Consider the following 14,717-nt stretch of genomic DNA (forward strand, 5'->3'; position numbering starts at 1 on the left):
CCTCTTTGAAGAACATATTGTAGCAGTAGGGACTACTAGCAACAATAAGTTTTCAAAGAGAAAAGCTCTAGATGAAGGTTCACTGTAATCAAGCAAGTCGGAGACCTAGCATGATCACAGATTCACCTCCGCTCCTTATGTTCCCATGAACCCGGGTATAGGGCCCTTTTTCACTCACAGTGTGTGCAAATAGTGTTGGTGTTTGTGTGCATCAAATGAATAAATATTTACCTTATGCATACATTTTAAAACGCACTAAAAGCAATAAAGAGCTTATACACACAAGAACATAATGAAGGGAAACTAACAAAGGGATAAGTCATGGTAAAACATTGCACAAAATTAAATGGCCTAACTCTCTAAAAACAGTCCCCAGTGGAGTCGCCAACTGTCGCAACCTACCCTTCGGCAGGAGGGCGACGCGAGACTCGCGGGATGCATGTTCCACGAAAGGAATACGCACGGAGTCGCCACCAACGTTTATTTGAGGAAAACGTCGGAAAAACCAGAAAAGACGCGATCTACGAACTTTTAAGTGAAAGGTTCGGGAGTTGTATTTACGCACGGGGAAGGTATAGCACCCCACACGTCCGTCCCAAGGGACGGCAGCCTTTAATCAAATGTGCAAACATGACCTTGATTTTTATGTTCCCTTTTTATGTCTTTATATCCTTTATACTCTTTTTATATTTTTTCCTTTTTTGTGGTCGACAAGGGTGTTTCCCTTTGCTCCTACGTATTCCTCAATTTGTGATGAAGAAATCAGACCTACGTAGTTCTTTCTTATCAAGTGATTCTTTTTTACTCAAGAGGTGATCATTTTAAGGCGTTGGACCTTAAAAATGATCCATTTTTACTTAGTGAGAAATTGAAATGACAAACTTTAAAAGCCTATTTTTGTGGACGAGCTTGACTAGGCGAGTTGATTTTAGCCTTAGTTTCACCTTAGTTATTAGTCAATTCAATTAAGAATGAGAAATCCCAAAGAGAAAACGTCCGATTGATTTTCCGCTTTATTTTACTAAAAGGTATGTTTTTGTTATTATATTATTATTTTTTACCTCTTTTTGATTTCCAACGTGGTTACGGCACGACCGAACGGTCGGAATTCATTTTAACCGAACTTAACGGATAATACAATTCAAACGTTCGGTGGAAATTTATTTTATTTTTAAGTTAAGCGAGAAATGACTTAAGTAAAATGGCTTAAGCACGTCAAGAGGGGGTATAAAAAGTAAATGAAACGGGAATAAAAATACACAAAACACAATGTGGACCACCGTGGGTACATAGAATGAATCGAAAAGCTTCGTTCAAGGTACTTACCCGTTGAAGATCGAAGAACGATGAAGAACGAATGAAGAACGTCGAAGAACGGTTGAAACCTTTGCGAATTTCTTCACGGAAAACGTTACGGAAACGTTTTGGAAGCGCCTCGGCTTAGATTTTCTTCACGGAAACAATTTTTCCAAGCAAATTCGAAAGAGAGAGAAGTGCCTAAGGGGCTGAACCCTTTTCTTCTTCACTTCCTCCCCTATTTATAGCAAATAGGGGAGGTGGTTGCCGCCCAGCTCGCCCAGGCAAGCTCAGCTCGCCCAGGCGAGCCAGGTTGCTTCCTCCAGAAGCAACAGCCTTCTGGAGGAATATTCTGGAGGGCCCAAGTGGGCCTGGGTGCTATTTGCACCCCCATTTTTACTAAGTACACCTCCCTCTGCTTTTTTTTGGTGATTCTTTTTTCGTAAAGTTACGGAAACTTACGAATTTCGTAACGTTACTTGTTTTCTTTCCGTAATGTTACGGAACCTTGCGGATTACATAATCATCCCCTTTTTGACTTACGGAATGTTACGGAATCTCACTTAATTATGCAACGATGCTTCCATTTGATTTCCGGTGTGTCACGGAAACTTACGGATTGTGCATCAATATTTTTTTGGTTTTCCGGCATGTCCTGGAATTTCACAAATTGCCTAATGATGGGTTCCAAGCACCTTGCAAGGACCAAAGAAAAGTCGCATGTCATCAAGCAAAGGTCCCCGGACGAAATTAGGGTATGACAAAGATCTTATTCATTCAACTTTATTGCTTTTCTTTTTCTTTTTTCGATTTTTTTTTTTGAATATTTTTTTTTTTTATTCTATAGCCTTTGAGAAACAACATTTCATTCAGCATGTCCAACATTTAACCAATATACAATGTACATCAAGTATGGCCCAAAATACATCATGAAGCATAGCCAACAAAACAAGTTGTCCAATGAAACAAAAACCCCCCACACTTATTCCCAAAACAATTCCAAAGCTCCAAAATTCCTTAAGGATATGGTGATATCATGGGTTTTCACTTAAGGCTTGTAGTGAGCTTCAAAACAAGGAAAGGGAAACAAGGCTCAAAAGGGCTATCAAAGGAATTAATTCAAGGTAAGTCCATTTGGCTAGAAGCTTATAAGAACAAAATTGCCTCAATCATTTCCAAATATGCATGTGAATTAGGACGCATCAACAAGAATCAAGCCAAGGCTATTGTGCAAGCAATCAATGGGGCAAAACACACCAAATGATTATGATGATGGATGGCTCAAATTCTCACAAAGGTAAACTCATCACTTTCAAATTGAGCTTTCGAAACTATCATGACATGTAGAGAAGAATCAAGGATTTCAAGTCACAAAATGTCAAGAACTTTTATTTTCAAAACAATTACCCATTTCTTGAACATATCCTATAATTCAAAGAAAAACATGCAAATTCGTACGTGCACACAAAATTGACCCAAAATATTAAACTGAAAATCCGACGAAACTAACAACATTAACAAATTAACACAACTAACAAATTAACAAAACCAACAAAACTAGCAAAACCAAAGAACACTCCCCCCCCCCCCCCCATACTTAAACAACACATTGTCCTCAATGTAGCACAATTAAAAGATTAAAAACAATTAAATCATCAAAGAGAATCGGACAAGTGTAATAAAAGCAAAGAAGGAGATAGGAAAAGAAAAACTCCCTAAGTCATGGTGGAGGAAGAGTAGGGTGGAGTAAGGAAGTCTCTTCCACCACTACGTCCACTAAAGAGGGGTTCGTGAGGAATGGCTTAAGTCGATGTCCGTTGACCTTGAAGCTCTTGTTTGTGGAGTCGCTTTTGATCTCAACTGTACCATAAGGAAAAACATTAGTAACAACAAAAGGACCAATCCACTTAGACCTCAACTTACCACTCATGAGTCCAAGCCTAGAATTATACAATAACACTTTTTGCCCAACCACGAAGTCTTTTTTAACTATCATACTATCATGGAACTTCTTGGTCTTTTCTTTGTAGAACTTGGCATTCTCGTAGGCTTCTAGGCGGATTTCATCTAACTCACTCAGTTGCAACTTCCTTTCTTCGCCAGCTTGATCCATAGAGAAGTTGCAAGTCTTCACTGCCCAGTATGCTTTGTGCTCAATTTCCACTGGAAGATGACATGCCTTTCCAAAGACAACCCGATAAGGAGACATTCCTATGGGTGCTTTGTAGGCAGTCCGATGTGCCCAGAGAGCATCGTCAAGCCTGGTACTCCAATCTTTCCTACTTGGCTGCACAATCTTCTCTAAAATTCGCTTGATTTCTCGGTTAGAAATTTCTGCCTGACCATTGGTCTGGGGGTGGTATGGTGTGGATACCCTGTGTACCACCCCGTACTTTTTAAGCAGGGAATGCATTGTCCTGTTGCGAAAATGGGTTCCTTGATCACTAACAATTGCTTTAGGTACTCCAAACCTGCAAAACAGATTAGACCTGACAAAGTCTGCGACAACTTTAGCATCATTAGTTCTAGTGGGCTTGGCTTCCACCCATTTTGAAACATAGTCAACTGCAAGGAGAATGTAAACATAACCAAAAGAGACAGGAAAAGGACCCATGAAATCTATACCCCAGACATCAAACACCTCACAGAATAGCATAGGTTGCTGAGGCATTTGTTGTCGCCATGTAAGTGTATTTCCTGCTCTCTGACATTGCTCACAAGTGCTGCAGATCTTCCACGCATCTTTAAAGATGGTGGGCCAATAAAAACCACAATCAAGCACTTTGCGAGCTGTCCTTTGAACACCCAGATGACCTCCTGGTGCGGAAGAATGACAGAACTGCAGGACTGAGTCAGTCTCATGATCTGGAATGCACCGTCTAATGACCTGATCACTGCACAATTTCCACAAGTAGGGGTCATCCCAAATAAAATGCTTAGCATCACTTTTAATTTTATCTTTTTGGGCCTTAGATGCTAAGGGAGGAAAAACAGAGGCAACTAAATAATTGACAATGTTAGCAAACCAGGGAGTAGAAAGAGAGTCAGAAATACTATACAATATATACAAATGATCATCCGGGAAATCATCCCGAATAGGTGAATCTGCATCAGATACACGTTCGATCCGACTCAAATGATCAACAACTAGATTTTGTGCTCCGCTCCTATCTCGGATCTCCAAGTCAAACTCTTGGAGCCAGAGCATCCATCGGATCAACCTAGGCTTAGAATCAGCCTTCTTCAACAAGTACTTTAAAGTTGCATGGTCAGTATAAACAATAATGCGGGTACCAAGCAAATAAGATCGAAATTTTTCAAGAGCAAAAACTATGGCTAGAAGCTCCTTCTCAGTAGTAGTATAATTTGCTTGGGCAGCATCTAAAGTCCTAGAAGCATAGTATATCACCCTGGGCAATTTATCAATTTTCTGAGCAAGGACAGCCCCCAATGCATAATTTGATGCATCACACATAAGCTCAAAAGGGGCTGTCGAGTCGGGTGCCTGGATGATGGGGGTGGTAGTCAGCGCTCTTTTGAGGCAATCAAAAGCCTCTTTGCATCTGTCATTAAAGTCAAACTCCACCTCCTTTTGCAACAAGTTGGACAATGGAAGGGCTACTTTGCTAAAATCCCTTATAAAGCGCCTGTAGAATCTTGCATGACCAAGAAAAGATCGCACCTCTCGCACACAAGAGGGGTAAGGCAATTGTGAAATAACAGAAATTTTTGCAGGATCTACTTCAATACCCTTATTGGAAATAATGTGGCCTAAAACTATACCTTGCTCAACCATAAAATGACATTTTTCAAAATTTAGAACAAGGTTAGTTTCAATGCATCTATTCAAAACTTTTTCCAAACTATTCAAACAACCATCAAAAGAGGATCCATATACAGTGAAATCATCCATAAACACCTCTATGCAATTTTCTAAAAAATCACTAAAAATACTAATCATGCACCGCTGGAAGGTACCAGGGGCATTGCACAGGCCGAAAGGCATCCTCCTATAGGCAAAAGTGCCGAAGGGGCAGGTGAATGTGGTCTTTTCCTGATCCTCAGGAGCAATAGTAATTTGCATATAACTAGAAAAACCATCAAGGAAACAGTAGTGGGATTTACCTGCCAGGCGTTCAAGCATCTGGTCAATGAATGGCAGGGGAAAATGGTGCTTTTTGGTAACCTGGTTCAGCCTCCTATAGTCAATGCAGACTCTCCAACTGTTCTGCACCCGAGTAGGAATTAGCTCCTCCTTCTCATTTTTTATCACTGTGAGGCCGGTCTTCTTCGGGACTACCTGGACGGGACTCACCCATTGGCTGTCGGAGATAGGATAAATGATTCCAGCTTGCAAAAGCTTGGTTATCTCCTTCTTCACTACATCAAGAATCACCGGGTTGAGTCTTCTCTGTGGCTGTCTTACTGGTTTAGCTCCATCCTCTAAATTTATTCGATGCATACATGTGGATGGGCTAATACCAGGAATGTCCGCCAGGGTCCAGCCTATAGCCTTCTTATGCTTCTTGAGAACTGACAACAACTTCTCTTCTTGCTCATCAGCAAGGGAGGCAGATATAATCACTGGAAAACTCTTGCTATCATCCAAGTAAGCGTATTTTAAATTTGATGGCAGAGGCTTCAATTCTGGTGTGGTCGGCTGGACAGTGGTAGAAGGAGATGGTTTCTCAGCCTTTACCTCATAAAGAAAATCAGAGGTATGTGTACTTCCTGAAACATGGTTAGTCCTATCTGACTCTATAAAATCAATCTCAAGAGGTAAAACACCACCACCAGACATGCAATCAATATCACTCTCAAATTCACTCTCAAATTCACTCTCAGATTCACTCTCAGCATCAAATTCAGACATATGATCAAGTACAATTTCAGACTCAATGCATGAAGAGTGAGAGGCATGCAGATTAGAATAAAGATCAGTCATGTATTCATCAACAACATGGTCAATTATTTCAGCACGAAATACAGAAAGATCTTCAGATGGGTATTTCATAGCATCCAGAATATTAAAATGAACAGTTATATCACCAAACTCCATGGATAGTGTGCCTGCATAAACATCTATCTTAGTTCTAGCAGTTTTCATAAAGGGTCTGCCTAGAATGATGGGAACTGATCCTTGAGAGAATCCATCTTCCATATTCAAAATATAAAAATCAACAGGGAAAATCAGTTCACCAACTCTAACTAAGACATCTTCTATGAAACCAACAGGGTAGGCAACACTTCTATTAGCTAAATGAATTACCACATCAGTTGACTGCAAGGGACCTAGAGATAGAGAATTAAAAATAGACAGAGGCATAACACTAACAGAAGCTCCTAAATCTAGCATGGCATTGTCAAACTTACTATTCCCTATAATACAAGGTATGCTGAATGTACCTGGATCTTTGCATTTTTCAGGAATTTGAGGAACAGATTTACCAATCAATGCGGAGACATTTCTGCCCATGCTAATCCGTTCACTTCCTTTAAGCTTCCGCTTATTTGTGCACAGCTCCTTCAAGAATTTGGCATATCTTAGAATTTGCTTTATTGCATCCAACAGAGGTATGTTTACCTCTACTTTTCTAAACGTTTCCAAGATCTCTTTCTCTGCCTCTTCCATTTTTTTTTTGGAAACTGCTCTTGGAGGGAATGGAAGAGGGGGAATGTGCTGCTTCTGCAAATCAGAATTACCTGTGGAAGAAGATTCACCTGCACAGAAATTGTTAGGTAAATTTTTGTCATCACCTTTTTCTGGAGTAGAGTGAAGTTTGGCAGGTTCATTTGCAGATGAGGAAGGTGCTACAGGTTGAGGTCCTTGACATTGCTTTCCCGACCTCAATGAAATGGCACTGACATTTTTGGGATTTTGGACAGCTTGAGAAGGCAGCTTGTCAGAATTCTGGGACTATTGTTGATTCAATTGGGTAGCCAATTGTCCCATCTGATTGGTTAAGCTCTGAATGGAGGCTCTGGTCTCTTGCTGAAACTGCATGTTCTGCATAGTCATTTGCCTCACAAGTTCTTCGAGGGAAGGTTGTGGAGGGGCCTCAACTGTTGGTTGTTTCTGGGGTTGTTGCTGTTGTTGGATTGGTGGAGGAATGTATGGTCTGCTTGGGCCAGCAGCATTTTGGAAGGAAGGAGCAGGCTACTGTTGTTGTTGTTGAGGGCTGGACCATCTGAGGTTAGGGTGATTCCTCCATCCAGGGTTGTATCTGTTGCTAGAGAGGTCATAATTGTTCTGCTGTGGTTGATTTTGCTGCTGAGGTTGAGGAGGTCTATTGTAAATATTTGCAGCATAAGCTTCAGGCTGCTCGATTGCTCCAGGTTGCTGCATGGAAGGGCAAAGGTCTGTATGGTGGTCAGCAGAGGAGCACAAACCACAAACCCTTGCAACAGGTACAGATTTCTGATTCAAGGCCAGCTGGGTTACCAAGTTAACCAATGCATCCAGTTTGCCTTCAAGCTTCTTAGTCTCAGATGATGCAGCTGAGTTTGTAGCTACCTCATGCACTCCTCTAATGACTATGGCATCATTTCTGGCGCTAAACTGCTGAGAGTTGGAAGCCATCTTCTCAATTAAATTTCTGGCTTCAGCAGGAGTCATGTCTCCAAGGGCTCCACCACTGGCAGCATCTATCATACTTCTCTCCATATTACTGAGTCCTTCATAAAAATATTGGAGAAGAAGTTGTTCTGAAATCTGATGGTGGGGGCAACTAGCACATAGTTTCTTAAATCTCTCCCAGTACTCATTCAGGCTCTCTCCATTGAGTTGTCTAATACCTGAGATATCCTTCCTGATGGCTGTGGTCCTGGAAGCAGGGAAAATTTTTTCTAAGAATACTCTCTTAAGGTCATCCCAACTCGTGATGGACCTTGGAGCAAGGTAATACAGCCAGTCCTTTGCCACTCCCTCTAATGAATGAGGAAAAGCCTTCAGAAAATATGTGATCCTCTTGGACATCTGGGGGTTTCATGGTGGAGCAGACAATGTGAAATTCTTTCAAATGTTTGTGCGGGTCTTCACCTGCAAGGCCATGAAACTTTGGAAGCAAATGAATCAGTCCAGTTTTAAGAACATATGGGACATCCTCATCAGGGTATTGGATGCACAAGCTTTCGTAGGTGAAATCAGGTGCAGCCATTTCCCTTAGAGTCCTCTCACGGGGTGGAGGTTGTGCCATGTTCTCAGAATGTGCAAAATCAGAATGCTCAGAATCAGAATGCTCAAAATTATAATGCTCAAGATCAGGATGTTCAAAATCACCAATAACAGAATGCACAGATTCACCAGTAATGGAATGCTCAGAATGATCAAAAGGTATAAAATGATGCCTAACTAATCTATGAAATGTCCTATCTATCTCAGGATCAAAGGGTTGTAAGTCAGATAGATTGCCTCTAGTCATACACTACATTCAGCATGCACACAACTAGTTACCTTGTCATGTAAATAAAGGTGCAGGTTTGAACTACAGCTACCCTCAAATGATATCCAAATGACTTGAAATTTTGTGAGCAACCCTATAAAATGATGAGAAGATAGCACAAAAAATTTCAGACAAAAATTCAAAGTCTAACTATGAAAGCTAAAAATGGTAGGTTAAGAAAAATAAGTGAATAAAACTTGAAAAATAAAAAACTTTTGACAGAATCGCTTTTTTTGGCGTAGGAAATTTTTTTCTACCCCAAATGCATATATAATAATTGCGATTCTGATAACCGGAGCAAAAGTTATGGCCGTTTGAAGTTTTGACAAACACAAAATTTGCTAGTTTTTTGGAACTTTCAAATCTGACCAAACTAAAGGCTCTAGCTATTTTTCTCACAAAATATGGATTAAAAGAAGTTACCACAAAAAAATTCAGCCAAAAATAACAACCCTAGCTACTAAAACAAAAAATCTCAAATAATTCAGCATGGGTGGTCGCTAAAATCCGTCTCTAATTGATTTCTACTACTACTCTGTTTTTCCGCAAGCTGATTTCTACTACTACTCTGTTTTTCTGCAAGCTGATTTCTACTACTACTCTGTTTTCAAGCACAATCTTCACAGCAAAACACCCAAGACCGAAACAGGGGAAATGCTTAATGGGGAAACTAAAACAGAACACACTTTAAACAAAATACCAGGACACTAAACAACACTAACACACATACTAACACAATACTAACAATTAAACATAAAACACGAAAGGATTAAACACACAACACTAGCTAGCTATTATGAACCTTTGGACACTGCTCCCCGGCAACGGCGCCAAATTTGATCGAGGCCGTACCCGAATCAAATAAACATGAAAATGCAGTAACTAGGAAGTGATCCTAGGTCGTTTGCCTACGAGCAGTGACAAACCAAATGTTCATAATATACTTGCAGTAGCAGTAACGATCGGGAGGGGGGGGTTTGTTTGTTTTGTGATTAAAGAGCAGAACAAGTAAACTGGAATACAAAACTACTAATATTAAAAATGGGTTGTTTCCTCTGATTCAGAAGCCATTCTCTTATCCTAGGTTATGGAGAATTCGTCCCTAATAGTCAACCACTTAATCCAACCCTATTTCAATTTACTAAGCGAAAATCAACTTAGGGTTTTCAATACGTGATTAGGCACCACATACACCAGTTAGCCCTTCGTCCATTAAGCATGAACGCAAGTTAGGCTCAGAGGCAATTAATCGAACACGAAGCGTGCACTGATTAATATTCACGAATTTGGGATACTGGTGAAGGGAGAACTGCCAGGAAACCACATTACAAGCGAAACCTCAAAGAGAGTTGGGCTTCGTCCTCAAAAGGAAACAACACCAGAAAATCTAGCCTTCCATGGATTCAAACAGAAAACGCAATTGAAACATGAAGCAGAAACGTAAATGAACGGAAACGTAAATGAACAGAAATGTAAAATGGAACAGAAACGTAAATGAGAGTAGAAGAAGAAGCAAGAACGAAATTGTAATTAGAAGCAGAAAACGTAAAATTACATTACGAACTCAGAAGCATCAAAACAGAAAAACGAAAACCCTAAAACAAAGCTCTGAATAATGAATAGCATAACAGAATAGAATGCCTCGCACGAATCCCAAGGCAGCTATTTAAAAAGAGTCACTCAAAGTCACTGGGCCCTATTACAATACTCTGGCCCAAAACGAAATAAACACTGAACAACATAAAATAAAATTGCGAAATTTCCTAATTAGATATTAACTAAGGTAAGCTCTGCTTTATTTGCCCTCTTCAAGTCCACAACCAAAATCCGGATTAAGCCCAATGTTTCATTAATTCCTGAAATTAGATTAAAAACATCAAATTAGCTAAATGAGCCCAAATAATAAAACTACCTAATTAATTGACAATTAAGATCAATCAATGATTAAAATGGTGCAAAAAGGGTTTAGAAAATAGAAGAAAATGATGGCACATCAGTCATGTCGTGGTTTCGTTTGTACAGGATGGTACCACTTACAAAGAAACCAGTAGCCAATCTCCTTGTTCTCTACATATTGCTTGATATCGAAGTACCACGGTTTCCTATCCCACTCTTCCTCTATAGCACAACAATACGCTGGCCTGCCCTGAGATATGAATTCGATGTATGGCAGATCCCCGTGTGGGGCAAGTTGAAACATGGATGCCAGGGTGGCTAATGCATCGGCCATTTGATTCTCTTCCCGAGGTATGTGGTGGAAAGAAATGTCGTCAAAGAACTCGGCTAACTTCAAGATGTGAGTTTGATAGGGTATCAACTTCGGATCCCTAGTTTCGCATTCTCCTTTCAACTGGCGTATCACCAAAGCCGAGTCTCCGTACACTTTGAGCAGCTTTACATCAAAATCAATGGCCGCTTGAATCCCAAGAGCGCATGCTTCATATTCGGCCATATTGTTGGTACAATCGAAACCTAGCCTGGCTGTGAAAGGAATACACTGATCATCCGGGGATACAAGGACTGCCCCTACTCCATGACCCAAAGCATTAGATGCCCCATCAAAGCAAACAATCCATTTGTCTATGTCCTCGTGTGTCCACTTCTCTTCGAATAGGTCCATGATATCTTCATCTGGGAACTCCGGGTGCATCGGCCAATAATCCTGGAGGGGTTGCTGGGCCAAATAATCTGCCAAGGCGCTTCCCTTTACCGCCTTTTGGGTGACGTACACGATATCGAATTCAGATAGTAGTACCTGCCACCTAGCGATTCGTCCCGTGAGGGGCGGTTTCTCAAAGATGTATTTCACGGGATCCATTTTGGAAATAAGCCACGTGGTATGGCTGAGCATGTGCTGCCTAAGCCGATGTGATGCCCATACCAGAGCACAACACGTCCTTTCCAGCATTGAGTAATTCATCTCACATGCGGTAAACTTCTTGCTTAGATAGTAAATGGCTTGTTCCTTTTTCCCAGAATCATCGTGTTGACCCAACACGCACCCCATAGACTCTTCCAACACAGTCATGTACAGGAAAAGAGGTCTTCCTGTTATAGGTGGCATGAGCACCGAGGGGTTTGCGAGACTCTGTTTGATCTTCTCGAAGGCCTCTTGGCAGTCGCTATTCCACAAGACCGCCTGGTTCTTACGTAATAGCTTGAAAATGGGCTCACATGTAGGGGTGAGTTGCGATATAAATCTCGTGATATAATTCAACCTGCCCAAGAAACCTCGAACTTGCTTCTCCATATAGTTCAAGCAAAGAGATCCTTGCTGGAGTTTTATTCAGTTGCTCAACTACCTTAAACTCGCTTTGTTGGATGAGGCGAAGGAACTCATAAGCCTCTTCCAAAGTCACCGTTTTTCCTTCTTTCTTTTCAACCACCCTTTACCACCGGAGGATCCACTTCTTTTGAGGGGGTGGCTACGTCTGTCGGCTCTTGGACCATCGGCGCTTTCCCCTTGGAGGGCAATTCCACCGAGTGAGGGGGAGCGAACACCCGGCCACTGCGGGTTACGCCACTGAGGCCGGTGATGTTGGTCACCTTGGCTGACAGGGAGTCAACTTCGGTTGCAACTCTTTCTCCAAATGCAGGAGGGGTATACTTCCACGGAACGACCTTATTGCTTTGATATGCAAACGGCATCGGCTTGGGCGCTGTCCGGGGGTATATGGGCGTGGAGTCGGTCCCTTTCCTAGTAAAACATATTACTAGGGCTTTGGGGGTTGGGGGAACCTTCTTTTCTTCCGACTGAATGCAAATTTGTGGTTCTTCCCTACCTCCTTTGCACACTTCAAGCTGCCCCCAGTCCATGAGCCGCTGAAGCAATTCTTCCACCGCGGGACAGGTTTCCATGTCATGTGACTCCCCGAGGTGAAACAAACATTCGTCCCTTTCGTCTCCGCCATGGGAGACCATGCATGCCGCTTGCAACGATTGGTAGATGAAGCGTCTGGAAGTAGCCACCTCTTCTAATCTCTTTGCTCGTGATGGCCCATCTTCTTCGATGGCGTTTATGCTACCCCCTCCATGACTGGCTAGTGGGTTGGTTTTAACATTGGGGCCCTCCTCTTGGAATGATAGCCAGCCGGCATTAATTAGGCGCTGCACCTTATACTTGAACGGGAGGCAGGAGTCAATGTTGTGTCCGGGAGCTCCACTATGGTATGCACACTTGGCATCTGAGTTGTACCACTTGGGGTATGGTGGCTGGAGGACCTTCCCGGGTATGGCCACCACCAAATGATTCTCCAATAATGAAGGCCACAACTCAAAGTATGCCATGGGAATAGGAGAGAAATCATCTTTCGGGGGTGGGCGCCGTGCATTATTATAGCTCGCGCCAAGAGCTGTATTATTGACTGGCCGAGGAGTGGCTGGAGCTGTGTGTTGGGTCGGTGTTCTTTCTGCTGCGGGTGGTCCTTTCACTTGAGTTGGGAGGGAGCTCCCGGCTCGGATTGAAAAGTTTGGGGGGTTGGGCTGGTATGAGCTTTGGATATTTTGGGGTGCTTTCATCTATGTTGGGGCGGTGGTGACCGCGTGGGTATCTCCTTCCTTTTTCCTCGCGCCCACCACTGGGGCTTTTCTGTTGTTGTTGGGGGCCACGTTGGAGGCATATTCGAACTTGCCTTTTCTTAGTCTGGATTCAATTCTTTCTCCGATGAAGACGAGATCCGCAAAGTTAGCTGGCATGTATCCTATCAGCTTTTCATAGTAGAACGTGGGCAACGTATCTACCATAATTGTGATCATCTCCCTCTCTGTCATGGGCGGGACGACTTGGGCTGCGAGATCTCTCCACCTTTGGGCATATTCTTTAATGGACTCATGTTCTCGCTTGGTCTTACTCTGAAGCTGGTTCCGATCGGGAGCCATATCCGTATTGTATTGGTACTGCCTAATGAAGGCAGTTGCCAAGTCTTTCCATGACTGGATCTGAGAAGCTTCCAGATTGGTATACCATGCCACTGCTGCTCTAGCCAAGCTGTCTTGAAAGAAATGCACCAACAGCTTTTCGTCCACAGAATACGCCCCCATCTTTCGGCAATACTTCCGAAGATGCCCTTTTGGACATGTCATCCCTTTGTACTTATCAAAATCTGGTACTTTGAACTTGGGAGGGATGACGATGTCAGGTACCAGACATAGGTCCGCTAAATCCGAGAACGGGTAATTGCCGAGGCCCTCTACCGCTCTTAGCCTCTCTTCAAGTGAATCAATCTTTCCCTTATCTTCTGCGAAGGGAACGGATTCTTTTACGGGTGCGGGTGAAGACGGGACATAGCGGACTATGTTTGGTTGGGGTAATTCATGGGGGGCCAGATCTTTGAGGGGAAGCAGAGGGCCTAGATGGGCATCTCCTTCATCATCTTCTTGCAGGGGATAGTCGGCATAAGGAGGGAGTTGCCCCTTGAATGTAGGGGCTTGGCTCAAATCTTTCGGAGCGGCACGAGGAGTGAAGTCCGGAGGCAAGCCATAAGGGTAAGCTTGCAGACTATACCTCCAACCGAACACTGTCGTGTTTCTATCTCGGCCCAAGTTTATTACGGGCTGTAGCACCGGTTTCGCTTCCCTAGCCGTATTGGAGGCGGTCACCGTGGCATTATCCTCTATAGTTTTCTGGAGTTTTAGCATGGCCTCCATGATAGAAGCCATTTGATCTTTTAAGGCTGATAGGTCGGCCTTCATCTGTTCTTGCACGCCCTCTTCATTATCCATTTTTCTGGATCGAGTGTTATAGGGGTGCCTTTGCGCTTTCTTAGTTATGGTGAGTTCCCTAAAGAAACAAACAACGGTGAGTATGCCATCAAAACATGAATATGCAAATGAATGATCGGAGCACTTGGATCCACCTCAAGGTTTTTTAGATAACGTGATGAGTTCAGAACTTTTCGTTTTATAAAAAAAACAAAGCTTTTATCTAGCCAAGATTATACAAAAGTGTTACAATAGAACCTAACGGTTTCTAATTATATG

General features: G+C 42.4%; 1 non-coding gene across 1 annotated transcript; it reads left to right on the plus strand.

Annotated features, from left to right (window-relative positions):
• Positions 1 to 8,006: 8,006 nt before the first annotated feature.
• On the plus strand, positions 8,007 to 8,113 carry LOC112999886 (small nucleolar RNA R71). The gene has a single exon (XR_003265104.1). It is a non-coding gene; the product is annotated as a small nucleolar RNA R71 (small nucleolar RNA).
• The last annotated feature ends 6,604 nt before the right edge of the window (positions 8,114 to 14,717 follow it).

Source organism: Glycine max, chromosome 16, assembly GCF_000004515.6.
Source record: "Glycine max cultivar Williams 82 chromosome 16, Glycine_max_v4.0, whole genome shotgun sequence".
NCBI lineage: Eukaryota > Viridiplantae > Streptophyta > Magnoliopsida > Fabales > Fabaceae > Glycine > Glycine max.